Below are 12,528 nucleotides of genomic sequence, written 5' to 3'. Positions count from 1 at the left end.
CATAGGGCTCAGTGACTTTTGGGCTCTATCTTCTCCTGTCTGTGCAGTGAAACTAATGTTAAGAAGGTGATCCCTGAGAACCTGCAAGAACTTATTACTGTAAGATTCACTTATGGTTTACTGGGCTGATGTAGGAAAGGTGTGGGGCAAAGAAACAAAACGAGATTTTATCCTGCACCACCCAGAATCATGTCACCAGGATATTCTGTTCATGGCTAGGAGACTCCCTGGACCACAAGCAGACTAACAACGTACTTTTCAGTGACTTCAAAAGTTCTCTGTGTTTTTGGGATTTTGAGGGGGACGTGGCAACAAGTTCTTACTGTTTGACTAGACAGATTGTCAACAAAGGAAAAAGAGAGAGGGATAAATAATAAGAATGGTTAATCCTTACAATAATTTAATGGGTGAGGTCAATATTACCACCCTATTTTATAGATTAAAACACTGAGGCACAGAAAAACCCAGCAACATGACCTATATCACACAGTTAATAAGCATTGGGGCCAGGATTTTGCAAACTCCAGCAGTATGCAGAGAAATCATGCTTAACTCCTATGTTATGCTCTTTTTAAAAAATATTTATTTTAGAGAGAAAGAAAGAGAAAGCAGGAGTGGAGGGGCAGAGGGAGAGGGAGAGAATCTTAAGCAGACTCAGCACTGAGTGTGGAGCTTGATGCAGGGCTTGATCCCACGACCATGAGATCATGAACTGAACCGAAACTTAGTTGGACACTCAACCGCCGGCATCCCCCAGGAACGCTTCCCTCCTCACATTATACTCTTAACAACATAGTACAAAAGTGAGCAAAGTAAATGAAGGGGCAATTCACAGGTGAACAAATATAATGGATAATATTTAAAAGGATTTTCAGCCTTTCTGAAATACAGAATTTTAAAAAATGCCAGTCTTAGGCCTGACGGTGATACAGTATCCGTTATATTTGCTCAATCCTGCTGTTGAACCAGGAAAAACAGCTGTAAAAAACAGCCGTCTAATTTTTTATTATTATGAAATTATAAAAAAATGGATGTGGTTGAGTGCCAATAAAACTTTATTTACAAAAACAGGCAGCAGGCCAGATTTGGCTAGAGGGCCATAGTCTGCCGATTTCTGCATTATGATATTCTCTGCAATAGAAGTACAAAAAAGAGCAGATAAACAACATGAAGGAATATCACAGATATAATATTAAGAAAAAAACACAAATAATGTATGGATAATGTGTATGATAAGACTCAAATGTTGTGAAGAATATGTCAAAACATACACAAGAGTTGTATGTTCAAAAATATATGCACAAATGTATACATGTCGGTGCAGGCAAAGTGTGGAATGACATACTCAAACTCCTACCATTGGCTCCTTCAGGGGTAGTTACGTAGGTAGACACTTACTGGCATTTTATATATGTGCTCTGACTTGTTTGGCTCTAGAGACCGACACATAATATTATTAGAATTGAAAGAAAGAGCAAACAGATGCCTAGGTGGCTCAGCGGTTGAGCATCTGCCTTCAGCTCAGGACATGATCCTGGGGTCCTGGGATTGAGTCCTGCATCGGGCTCCCCGCAGGGAGCCTGCTTTTCCCTCTATGTCTCTGCCTCTTTCTATGTGTTTCTCACTAATAAATAAATAACTTTTTTTTTTTAAAGAGCAAACAGTATGCCATAGAAGAAAAAAGAAAGAAGGGGAAAAGGAGAGAAGAAGGGAAGAAGGAGGGAGGGAGAAGGAAAAAGGGAGGAATAGAGGGAGGAAGGAAGGAAGGGAGGAGGAAAGGGAGGAAGGAAAAAGGGAGGAATAAAGAGAGGAAGGAAGGAGAAAGGAAGGAAGGAAGGAGGAGGAAGGAAGGGAGGAAGGGTTGGAAGCAGGGAGAGAGGAAGGAATCATTGATTCTCAGCTTTCCCGGTTGGAGAAACACTCTGTAGGAAGGAGCCCTCATGTACCACAGGCAGATTTTTTTCTTAGGTGAAAAGCAGGTTGGGATATGTGCCTGGCACAGAATACAGACCCTCAATAAATTCTGGGCAAGTGAATAACTTCATGAAGGTATTTTCACGAAGGAAAGAGAAAAGATCGATGACTTTCCGGATTTCCCCCCACTCCTTTCCAATTTTTATATGGAAGAAGATTGGCATTGCGGATGAATACATGGTTGAGTTCTTGCGATGCCCCTTATTGACTGAATAACTGCACAGTTTCTAACTTCTCTGTGCCTCAGCTTCCCTCTCTATGCAGGGGGGACCATAATAATAGGTATTATTACTAATAATAGAAGGCATGTCTACCAAAGCACCATTGTGAGGACACAATGAGGTAACATGTAACATGCTTGGAGCAATGCTTATACTGAAAAGGTTGAACCAAACGCTGCTGATATTTGACTCTATCCTATAAAACTGGCAACTTAATATGGTAACACTCCCTAAACATTAGATCTTGCTTTGCAAGTCTTGCCAGTCTCCGGGGGTGGGGTGAGAATCAGCTGTGGGTATAAGCATAGTGCACTGGAGCAAACTGTGGGCTGTGGAGACAGATGTGGGTTCTGACCCTGCTTCTACAAACTGTGTGACTTTTGGCAAAGTCATTTCCCCTTACTGAGATCAGCCTTATCTGTAAAATGAGATGAGAGTTCTGCTTGCTATGAGAGTCTCAGTTGCTATGAGAGTTCCGCAGAAAATATGAGTCCTTGCACATGGTCAGCATCCAGGAAGAGCATTTGTGTTACGGGTGACCCACAATGCCCTTCCCTTCCCATTGGTTCTGTGGATGCTCATGTGCTCTTCTCTGTGGTTGTTAACACTCTCCTGCTTTTGTTTCCACTGGTAGAAAACTTCCCTCTGCCATTGTATGGAGCTCTTTGCCTCCAATCCAGTCCTGTCTTTTCCCTGGGAATGCCTACCATGCTCTTCTTTTCCTTCCTCTACAACTTTTCCATTCTTAGCTGTAGCTGCTCCAGTCCCACGTGAGTGTCTATTTAGTTACTACATCTCTTCTAGAGGACTGACACCTTCAGTGTGCATTTCCTTCTGCCCTGGGGCTTAGAACAAGCATCACCACTCTCAGAAATTATCCCTCGGTGATGACCCCTTAACTTCTGTGATTCTAGGCAGGATCTGGGCACCTCCTGTCCTTGAGGTGAACGTCTGCCACACATCATATCCAGTTCTCACAACCTTTCATATGCTCTTTGGCCTATTTTTATCTTCTAAAAGTGTTTATTCTGATGTCTGAGGATTTAACCACCTTTCCTAAAATTTTCTTCCCATTTTTTTTTCAAGTTCCATGAAAGGAACTCTCAATAAACTGTTTGAATATGTTGGATTTGGGGGGGCTATCTACAGCTTTACAACTTCCCATCCCTAAGCTCCAATCTGAAGTACACGGACCTTTGCTAAAATTAGCAACTCAGGAAACAACAGTTGTTGGCAGGGATGCAGAGAAAGGGGAGCTCTCTCACACTGTTGGTGGGAATGCAAGCTGGTGCAGCCACTCTGGAAAACAGTGTGAAGGTTTCTCAAGAAGTTAAAAATAGAGCTACCCTATGACCCAGCAATTGCACTACTGGGGATTTACCCAAAGCAAACAAACATAGTGATCTGAAGGGGCACATGCCTGCCAATGTTTATAGCAGCAATATCCACAATAGCTGAAATACGGAGAGAGCCCAGAAGTCCATCAACAGACGAATGAATAAAGAAGTGCTCTGTATACACAGTGGAATATTACTCAACCATCAAAAAGGATGAAATCTTGCCATTTGCAGTAATGTGGATGAAGCTTGAGGGTATCATGCAAAGTGAAATAAGTCAGTCAGGGGAAACCAATTATCATATGCTTTCACTAATATGTAGAATTTAAGAAACAAAACAAATAAACCCAGGGGAAGGGAAAGAAAAATAAAATAAAATGAAAGCAGAGAGGGAGACAAGCCATAAGAGACTCTTAACTCTAGGGAACAAGCTGAGGGTTGCTAGAAGGGAGGGGCGGGGGATGGGGTAACTGGGGGATGGGCATTAGGGAGGGCACTTGATGTAATGAGCACTGGGTGTTGCATACAACTGATGAATCACTGAATTCTACTCCTGACACTAATAACGCACCATATGTTAACTAAATTGGATTTAAATTAAAAATTGTTTTTCTTGGAAATGTGACTGTGGGGCAGGGATGGGGAAGCAACTCATGGAAACGAACAGTCTTTTTCTTCAGTTTCTGGTATTTTTGCTGGTGGCAACAGACTTTGCTATCAATTAGAAATGACTGGGGTCTCAGGCTCAGGAAAACTCTAGATAGCAGCCAAAAGATACCAATTCTTTCTGCTATCTCGGCTGTCTTAGGTGCCCTTGCCTGCATGTGAGATTAGTTGAAAATTCATGTGTGTCTGGCTTCATAAACATTCACTATCCCCTATCCATCTCATCAGAAAACAGGAGGTTAAAACTGTACTTACACTCTCTGACCTCTCTGAAGTTTGGCTTTTCTTTTGTTGAGCAGGAGGCTTCTTGAAGGGCGAGTAATGACACCTGACCCCACAGGTGTGCATGGCCAGAGATCACAGAACAGACTGCATGACTTAAGAGCATGACATTCAAAATTCATGCTGTGCTCAAGGGAAAGCCATTTTAAGGACCAAAATCCTGAACAGATTTTGTTCAGTACTCATCCACCTAAACAGCTCTTCGTTTTTTTCTCAACCGTTCACCCTCTCTAATTCTTCCCATTGCAAGTGTTTCATCCTGGCATTCAGATGATTGGGTTGACTTATTCGGTGCATGACTTGGGAAAATCACCCAACCTTTCTGAGCTCTAGTTTACCTCTTTGCAAAACGGGGCTAATGATGGCATCATAAAGCAGCTGTAGAGAATTGACATGTGTTGAATCTTGACATGAGCCGTGTGTTTTTTATCGTAGGGATTTTTACTGCTTTTCTGTCATCTTGGGTGGTGTGTAGCATCCATTCTTCTTTCCTCTGATAGCAAGCATTCAATTTCCTTTGGGGGATCTCCCTCTACCCTGATGCAGGTGCTTTTGGTGGGACTGTGGGTCTAGGAGCCTCCTTTCTCACCATTGATGGGTCCTTTACAAGATCGTATTTTTGCCTCACCCAACATACCTAAAGGGAAGTTACATACTCCACATATGGTCAAGCAGACTTTGGGGCTTGGGGATCTTAAATATTAGACAAAGTAACTGGAAGATGCAGCTAGAATTCATTCCCCATGGGAGCAGCTTTGCTATGGGGCTACAGATTCCTCTGAGGGTCTCCAGGTTCCTATCTTAGGACACCCCCATCCTTCATCTTTCTCATTAATCTTTTTGCTTTCCTTATATCTTCCCTACATTTTTCTTTTAGTCTTTTTATTTTTATTTTTTTTTATTTTTTTTATTTTATTTATTTATTTATTTATGATAGGCACACAGTGAGAGAGAGAGAGGCAGAGACACAGGCAGAGGGAGAAGCAGGCTCCATGCACCGGGAGCCCGATGTGGGACTCGATCCCGGGTCTCCAGGATCGCGCCCTGGGCCAAAGGCAGGCGCCAAACCGCTGCGCCACCCAGGGATCCCTCTTTTAGTCTTTTTAAAAAAAATTATTTGCAAAAAAAAAAAAAATCCCTATTTACCACATGAACATTATTTTATTTGATCCTGACAGTAAGTGATCCTATGAGGTGGGTACGATAATTGCTTCCACTGTCCCTGAGAAGACTAAGACTCATGTCAAGTTACTCACCTGAGTCATCTAGTAGGAGGAAAAGCGGGAATTTAGAACCCAGATAAGGAGAGAAGGATAAATAATTAGATGCAAGCATTTGAAGGCACCTTGCATAGTCCTTAGCACACAGCACATGGCAACGTTAATTCATTCTAAAATTAACTCTGAGTCTTTGTGGTCAGTGAGAAGTGACTGCTTACTGTGAGGGTAACAAATAACATCCCCAGGATGAGAAAATGTAAACCAAAGTGACAATTCAGTGACTGTCATGTTGTTTGTCCTCTTTGTGTGTTTTTTGAAACTTGGGCTTTTTAGGGGCATGTTCTCTGCTCTGAAATCTCATTGCATTTCCAGAGAATATTAAGATTTTTGGGTACTTGAGCTGCATTGAACAAGGTCTATCAGGAACTAGCCACAAGGTTTGGGTTAAAATCCTTTCCTCATGGTTCCATGTGGTCTGGACCTTGAAACAGCCACTGCCACAACGTCCAGATCCACTGACATGTTCGTTCTGCAGCAAGCAGCAACAGTCCCTGAGCCTTCCCATCGTCCTTGAAGAGCATATAGCACTAACAGTCTGGCAAGTGTTTCCAAGCTAATTGTTTAACAGAAATTCTGCAAGATAGCAGTGACTATTCACCAGGTGTTTAAAACTGGTAGAAATCTAACTGCATGGCAACCATTTCGATAAATGCTGTTATTAAGTTTTATTTGTACTTCCCTCTTTATTTCTCAAGAGGACAGTTTGATTTCTTTTCAGGGATATTTTCATTCAAGAAAATCGGATTTAGATTTACTTTTTGTATATGCCTGGTGTTGTACTGATCCACAATAAAATCTCAGGCCCTTGAGTGTCGATTGTGCATAGAAGCAGTTTTTAATAGAATGAATTCCTAGGAGAAAGTCAAACAGTGTCTGTTCTTTTCCCTTCCTTTTTGAGGCATTTTATATTTCTACTTTTCCTTTCTCCTTTTCTTTCTTTTTCTTTTCTTCTTTTCACCTCTCTTCCTCTCCTCTCATCCTTTCTTTTTCCTTCCTTCCTTCCTTCCTTCCTTCCTTCCTTCCTTCCTTCCTTCCTTCCTTCCTTCCTTCCTTCATTTTGTTCTTTCATCCAAGACTAATATAGGATGAACTCCAGGCTCCTTGAGGGTGATCATGTCAAATTAACTCTGACGTTTCCTAATAGGTCATTCTGGTCACTTGGAAATGAAGAAGGGTAGACCTCTCCAGGGCCTGCATTTGTTTAGTACCATCAGCATCATGCTCCCCAGCTTCCTTTCAAATATATTTTCCATTGTAATAGAGTGGTGTGGATTTGGAAGACTCAGGGATGGCCTCACTTTCTGACTCTTGCCTTGGTCAATATTTCAATAATCAGCAGGAGAGCCCACACTGTGGAACTTAACCTCTGGTCTTTGCACACACTCACTCTTCAGCTGAGTCCCTGATCTCATGGAAGTCAGCTTTCACATGTACCTCTTGTTAAGCTTGTGGCTGTGTTTTAAAATAATGAGACCAGTTCGAATGGGGTGCTCCGGGGGAGGGAGCAGGCTTCTTTGGTGTGGTGCTCCATAATACTTGGTCTTGGGATCTGTCATCCTTACAAAGATCTACTTTCAGGATTTCACCACAGCTTGGCCTACCTGAGTGTCTCCTTTTTTTTTTTTTTTTTTTTTTAAAGATTTTATTTATTTAATCATGAAAGACACACAGAGAGAAGCAAAGACATAGACAGAGGGAGAAGCAGGCCCCTGTGGGGAGCCCTTTCGGGACTCAATCCCAGGATCCTGGGATCACGCCCTGAGCTGAAGGGAGATGCTCAACCACTGAGCCAACCAGGGGCCCCTGAGTGTCTCCTCTGGTGGGGGAAAGTTTTCTTTATCCCATGGGTATCCTCAAATGTGGTTCATGGGTTTTTCTGGAGGATCTGCTGGCTGAATCATTACATATATGTGTCTCCCTATAAAGGAATCCCTTTAGGGATGACTTCTTTTACACAATTTTATGCCCAGATGAACTTGGAAGAGGGACTTGAGGCAGTTGTGTTCATTTTTCATGTAAAGAATAAATAACATTTCCTTATAATGATCAGTAGTGAAAACATGTCCTAAACCAGAATACATTACTCTCACAAAGCTCCAAAGAGATGTTGACAGTCTATATGTGAGGGGTTGTAAACCTAGAGTTTGTCAGTTTTCTTGAATGCAAACTTATTACTCTGAATTTAAGGTGCATGTGTAGAAGTTCAAGGGAATGATCGTTGTAACTGTGACATGGTAAACATAAAATACATTTACAGCATTTAGCGTAGTAACCACCTAATGAGTGCTAATTACTATTTTTTGCTATTGATCTCTTGAAAGATAGAATATTTGGAAAAATGCAGTTGAATTCATTGCTGTTAAGTGTTTGACTTTTATACACTAAAAAGATACATTTTGATAAATCATTGAATCGTAGAGTCCTAGATGTTAAGTGGCTTGACTAAAGCCAACGTGGTGGTTTCAGAAATCATGTAAATCATTGACTTTCCTCCCATCAGGAGATAGAGCCTAATTCTCTTTTTCTTGAATATGGACAGGGCTTTGTGGCTTGCTTCTACTGAACAGAATGCAGCAGAAGCAAAGCTACGTGACTTTCCAGACTGGGTCATAAAAAGCAACACAACGCATCTGGCTCTCTCTCTATATCTTGCCGTGCTCTCTCTTGGAATCCAGCTGCCATGCCACAAGGAAGGGCAGGCTGCAAGTCAGGATTTGGCCAACATGTGTGCTGTGCTGAAGTCCCAGCTGATTGCCAGCATCAGAAGCCAGGTTTGTAAGGAAGACTTTAAGATGACTCCAGCCCCAGGCACCATCTGACTGCGATTGCTCTGCACCTGCAATCTGAATAGGACCCACCTCCTGAGTCCCGAAACTTCCAAAGAGGAAATACTAAGAATTGATTAATGTTGTATATGCCACAAAGTTTGGTGTGGTTTTTATATAGCCCGTAGATAACCAAAGCACAGAACAGAGGCCCCAGAATTAGAACTCAGTCTTTTTGACTTTTTGTCTATCGCTTTTATTATTTCATTAAAATAATCTGTTGGCTTTCATTTGGTTTAGATAAGAATTTACAAAATGCTTATATTTTAGGTACACTGAGAGTCTTAGATGATTTTTAGAAATGAAGTAGCTGGGAGGGTATCAGAGATCATTTGTTTGAACCTCCTAATGATGTGGAAGTGTAAATTAGGCCTCAGAGAGTTCATTATTTAGGACCATTGCAAATGGTGAGATGCAATGCTTATTTAAAACTTGTTAAGTGTCTAAATGCTGCATTGTAGAGGGCAGTGATAACAGTCATAAGCAATGGCGCTCGACCGAGTTGTCCCCACACACAATTGACCAACGGTGCGTGGTTAGTTATTATCAGGTTCACTTGATCAAATAATTTGGGCTTCTGCTTGATATTGGAAGGCCCGAATTACGCCCTAGGAGTACATTTATTTTCTAGCATCCACTTCATTTTGTGTTTTGTCGACAGAACCAAAATGCTCACTTAAATGCATCCAGAGTCGCGCACACATATGGTTATCCATTTGTAGACTTTTACATTATAGTTTGAAAGCTTTTCTCCTTTTCTCTTGGCAGCTATTGGAAGAAATGGATTAGAAAATTGAAAAATCTAAAAGACTGAATCAAGGTGTGTGAAAAACAGGGTGTTTCCCAAAGAAGCCAGTCTTCTGGGGTTTGGCAAGGGAATGCGGATTGCCACCATCAACCAGAGTGGCCTCTGAGAATCCTGGGGGAAGATTGTAAGAAGGTGATTGGGAATTTCTATTTTTGTTTCTGCCCACTATGCATATATCTGCCTGAGGGATAGAAAGTTAATCTCAAGTTACCCAGATTTTTTTTTTTTTTTCTTTTTCTGCTGCTGCCAGTGCTTTTTAGTGGCTGCAGCTCTTCTAGTTCCCTGAGGCTGAGCGAAGGAGGAGGCCTTGGGAGGCCCAGGTGCCACCACCGACAGCACGTTTGATACATTAAACATAAAGCCCCCCTTTTTCCTCTGCCAAGTGCTCAGCAGTACAATTTTATTGGTGCCTGGATGCCTCTTCCTTACATTTCTAAATCTTTTACACTTTCAAGTGTAACTTTACTTGAATTGTTTTGGGCTTTTTAGTCTCTTTTGTTCTGATTTTGGTTGGGGTGTTGATGGATTGATTTGTGATTTCCACAGATTGTATGAATTTTCCCACCAGCTCTCAGGGAGGAGGAGTTTTCCCTGAGAAAGAGGACACTCTAACTTCTGAATATGTCTGAGGCCTTAGTGTAGAGGAGGGCTTGAGTGTTTTTCTTCTTTATTTTCTTGGTCATTGGCTCAGAACATAGTAGACACATCTCTGATTATGAAGGGAGTAGAACTAGCTACCTTTTTTCCTGGTCCTGCAGTTCATCTGAGAAAAAGCCACTCTGGTGTCAGGAGACCTACGTTCAACCTTACCTCCATCATTTATGAGACTAGAGTAAATAATTTAGCTTCCTGAAACCTCAGGCTTCTCATGTGTAAAATGGGAATAATGGTGATCACTTTATCAATTACGGAGTTAGAATTTGGCAGCTATCAATCCAGCATTTGGGATTTTTTTTCTTTTTTCTTTCGCTTTGCTTCTTTGTAACATAATCTAGGTCCATATTTGAATTTAATGTACTGATATTCAAGTTGAGAAAGAGAAAATGGGATAATTCCATTGTTATTTTATATGTAAAATAAAGGATCAAGTTTAAGAAATGTTCACTCTAATGAAAACTGAAATTTTACCTGTCTGCATCTCCTCTGGGTTAAAAGTTGTGTTTCAGAAGTCTCTAAGTTCTCTCCTCTCCTCTCCCCACCCAGGGAGAATTTCCTGGGAGATGCAATACTTTAACCCATTCAGGATAAATGAATTTCAGATAAACTTGAAACAAGTCCTCCTGACAGGGGTATCGCTTTCATAGCAAGAGATGAAAGCATATTACTAATGCTATGCTCATTTTTTCCAAAGCAATGACTCCTGCTGAGTTTTATTATTGAAAACATTATATTCCACGTCGGGAATGCAGCCAGAGTCCAGGGACTATAGGTTTAGTGCCCTAGGTATGAGGTGAACACATGATAGTTGTTAGGATTGGTGAAGAAGTGATAAATATTCCTGTTTTCCTTTTTGTTTTTTAAACAAAAGATTGCAAAAAAAATAATAAAACAAAAGATTGCAAGCCTTTAAATCATCTAAATGCAACCCAATTAAATTTATGGGTGAGAAATTAGAAGGCTTGATGTCTCGCATTATAGAAGGAAGGCTTAAGTTTCTTTTTCTAGGTTACATTGACGATCCGGGGAGGAAACACTGTTGTAGAAAATCCAAGAAACAGAACAATGGAGTTCTATAATGTGAAAATCTCCTGTTGTTAAGACTACACTAGAAAATCCTTAGGAAGGCAACTCATTGGAGGCTGACATCTGTGTCGGGAAATCCACTGCAGCCAGTTTTTCCTCTAATATTGGAGCAGATGGTGCTTGCTTTCGTTGGGCACCAGGGGAAGATGTTGGCTTGCATTTGGGGGCAGGTGTGTGAAAAGCAGCTTCCTGTTAGTTAGCCTTACATTCACACTCACTATGGTGAGGTGAGAGCTCATGTTGGGGAGATACATGGGAATCTCCCAAAGGGTAGCAGAGTCATGGCCCCATGTCACTCTCATTCCCAGGTGTAGGGACAGGGAATTTTGTTTGGATTCAATTACATTCCTGCTGTAGTTCTTTCTCTCTCCCTCTGTCTCTCTGACTTTCCTTCTTTCTTTTCACCTGAGAGCGTATATTTAAAGCATAATAAGTTAAATGTGAATATAATGGAACTCCCCTGAATATGCATTGAACGTCTGTCATTATTTTTAAATTCCTGTTTTCAGACTCAGCACTTATTAATGTTTCTAATTGACTTCTTTTATTCCCAGAGCTCAGAGTCACAGAAGCTGATAGAGGATGATGCAAGTTTGCTGAATCGCTGCCGTATAGTCTCAGTTCTCTGAGACGTCGATTCCTACTGGTGTCTGCTCAACTCCACAGGGAACCACGGAGCTTTCTTAGGCGGTTGGGGACTGTCTCTTTTGTTCAAAAATGTTCAGCTTTTTACCCTGTCATAGTGAATAATTTATTTAATACAGTCAACTACAGTCAGGCAAAAAAAAAATCATTTGTGTTTCATCAAAGCAGAGACAAACTTTCTATTCATTCTAGTAAAGATTTTTTGAAACAATGCCAACTAAAAGGACTTGTGGTTTTTTTGTTTTTTTGGTTTTTTTTGGTTCAGAAACTGGGCATCTGATGCACAGAAGTTGAGGCTGTAAACTCTAAAGTTTTGAAGTAGTATGGAGCAGAAGAACTTGTAGCAGGACTTGAAAAGAACATAGGACTTGCACCAATTGAGTGTGACTCATGTGCCAGGCCTTGGGTGATGAGACTGGTCCTTACTACAAAAGTTCTATATAAGAACTTCTCATATATTAGCTCCTCCTCAAACTACCCCCCAAATCCTATGATGTAAAACTATTATGTTTCTGTCCATTTTAAAGTTGTGGAAACAGACACAGAGAAGTTAAACAACTTGCCCCAGGCCACCGAGCTAGGAATTAAGAGAACTGGCATTCAAACCTACGCAGCCTGGCTTAGTGCCTACATGTTAAACTGCTGCCTCTCTGTTTCCCCTCTACTCTATCTCATTTAATCCTCCTAAGAACTCAGTAGTGCAGCCACCATTATCCACAATTCACATGTGAGGCCCCAAAAATGAGC

At 41.2% G+C, this 12,528-nt stretch overlaps 1 long non-coding RNA gene across 1 annotated transcript; it reads left to right on the top strand.

Moving 5' to 3' along the window:
* On the top strand, positions 1-11,985 carry LOC111095401. Its single transcript, XR_005356449.1, has 4 exons — positions 1-99; positions 8,300-8,531; positions 9,354-9,525; positions 11,691-11,985. It is a non-coding gene; the product is annotated as an uncharacterized LOC111095401 (long non-coding RNA).
* Positions 11,986-12,528: the final 543 nt, after the last annotated feature.

This window comes from Canis lupus, chromosome 3 (genome assembly GCF_011100685.1).
Source record: "Canis lupus familiaris isolate Mischka breed German Shepherd chromosome 3, alternate assembly UU_Cfam_GSD_1.0, whole genome shotgun sequence".
Classification (NCBI taxonomy): Eukaryota; Metazoa; Chordata; class Mammalia; order Carnivora; family Canidae; genus Canis; species Canis lupus.
This window is presented reverse-complemented; position numbering and strand designations above follow the sequence as displayed.